Genomic DNA, 2,744 nt, shown 5'->3' on the forward strand with positions numbered 1-2,744 from the left:
TTCATTATTTGTCCCAGTTTCATAAATAAGGCAAATTATTATTTTTTCTTCTGAAAACTGTAAACATGCCCAAGTGTGCCACACACTGGCTTCTGAAGGAATTTACACGCAGTAACACTGACAGTGATTCTTTGTTTCACCACACTCTGTTTGTCTCTTTGTTGAACATTACACTCCAGTTGGTCTGTTCTGCAACATGCTTCAGCTTCAGAATGAATACATTTATGCATACCCTGTTTATTATCTTTAAAAGAGAACATAAACATCCATAAACTGTATATCCTTTGTTTCCCTTGACATATTTTTACTGTGCTACTTTTCGCCTATTCATTTTTACATAATGATCAGAGAATCAAAGATATGGCCTGCCTTAGTTTCCCTCCATCTATTCTTTCTGCCACAGCTTTGCTGTTCTTCATTACCCTGTACACCTGTATGCTGGGACCTAGAAAAGAGGCTACTCATGAACAATAAACTCAGCACAGCGTTATCATTGCAAGTGGAAGAGTGCAAATTTAGAGGTTTTTCAAGGGGCATGAAAGGATAGTGTTTCTAGCTACAGACAACGAGACCTAAAAGCTACAAGGTCTGCTTAAGCACACTCCATTTTACCATTTTAGCAGATAACTGCTAAACAGCTTATCAAATACCTAAAAAATATGTGCCATTCTCCTGAAGAGAGGTTTTGCTTCAGGTCCATACAGACACCTGCATCAAAACAAGCCCAAGGAGACTTCAAAGTTCTGGAGATGTGGCTTCCAGAGAAAAAAAAAATTATCATCTGACTTTACAAAGCCTGAGAAGACATGAAGCTCTCACGATAAGCTTAGATAGAAATAAACCAGCCCTCAAAACAGCAAGAGCCAATCTGTCCTGTGGCATCAAAATTGCAAAACGGAGCCTGTGGCACGCCATTTAGACCATCACTGACTACAAGCCCCTGCCACAGGCCTGTGATAATGACACATCCCTCCGGATGCACTCAACCACTTTCATTCACGGTTTGAAATGCAGAATGACATACCTGCACAAAAACTCCCCATACCTTCCAGCAACCAGGTGCTCTGTCTGTCTCCAGCTGACGTAAGGAAAACCCTATCTAGGATTAACCCACGCAAGGCTGCGGGTCCTAACAACATACCTGGCCATGTACTGAGAGACTGTGCTGAACAGCTGACAGACGTCCTAACAGATATCTTCAACACCTCGCTGAGCCAGGCAGTGCTACCCACATGTCTCAAATCTACAACAATCATACCGGTATCAAAGAAATCACCTGTGTCCTGTCTAAATGACTACCGTCCCATAGCGCTGACTCCAATCATGATGAAGTGCTTTGAGAGGTTAGTCATGCAAAACATCAAAACTAGCCCCCCAACACACCCGATCCACTCCAGTTTGCATATCGTCCAAAACGATCTACAGACGATGCAATATTTCCTCCACCCTCCACGGGCTCTTACCCACCTAGAAAATAAAGACTCCTATGTTAGAATGCTGTTCATCGATTTCAGCTCAGCATTCAACACAATAATCTCACAACAGCTCATTAATAAACTAAACCTGCTGCTGGGCCTTAACAGTTCCCTCAGTAATTGGATCCTGGACTTTCTAACTAAAAGACCTCAGTCAGTCCGCGTCGACCAAAAAACCTCGAGCACTACCACACTGAGCACAGGTGCTCCACAAGGCTGTGTGCTCAGCCCGCTGCTCTTCACGCTGCTGACCACAGCTGAAACCAAAGAAGAACATCAGGGTCACATAAATGAGTCTGAGAGGCTGAAAATGAGTGCAGGTGTGGATGTGTGATGTGTACCTGTTGCAGGTGTGCAGACGGTTTGAGCTGGAATTTCATATTAGTTACAGGACAGGTGTATTTTGGCCACTAACTCCATAGAAGCTTGAGCTCTTCTTTCAGATGGGATAGGCAAACTATCAATAACTCATGGGCGTCCTGAAGGAGAAAGAGTGAAGAATCTGCATTTCAAATGTTTAAGTATATACTTTATCGATCTATAGTTCTATCATTGTATCATTTCTGTCTAAGAGCAAAGGATGATTAGGTCAGTCATCTTCCTTACCTGCTGATGGTCTCCCAAGAAAATCTGGCTTGTGAGTTTCAGTGCATGTCTTTTCCTGTTGACAAGAGCTTTTGTCTTTGTCTCATTTACAAACATTTACCCTACGTGCTTTTATGTTAGCTGGCGATGCTGTCAGCACACATCATCCTGCTGTAATGCTCCTGGAGCTCCACAGCTGCTTGATCCTCAATCTGCTCCTGCTCAGAACTGCACTGTATGAGCTGCAGTATTTCAGCCTGAGACAGACCGCTAGGACTATGCGCCGTCATACTGGCCAACACACTGAGGATGTTTGCTGGGAATACATCAGGAATATCTAACAATTTTTGGCTTGTCCATATTAGGGTTTGATCTCAATAGGCTAGTATGCATTGCATCACCACAACATTTATTCCAACGCGGTCACCCACCAGTCGAGATCCCCATTCCGAGATGGTTTTTGATCTCCACCTGCATCTGTGATAAAGATTAAAAGTTATTTTACTTCACATATTAGGAAAATGAATTGAAATTCCACTGAAAATTAATTGGCATAGGATTAACTTTACAAACTTTTTCACTCGAAAATTGCTTGCCAAATTTCACAAATAAATATAGCTGCAAGCAGCAATTGCCAGGGTTCAAGCACATTAAGACTTGGGCTAATTAAAAAATTTTAAGATG

The sequence above is a fragment of the Cyprinus carpio genome, chromosome B8 (assembly GCF_018340385.1).
Source record: "Cyprinus carpio isolate SPL01 chromosome B8, ASM1834038v1, whole genome shotgun sequence".
Taxonomy (NCBI): domain Eukaryota; kingdom Metazoa; phylum Chordata; class Actinopteri; order Cypriniformes; family Cyprinidae; genus Cyprinus; species Cyprinus carpio.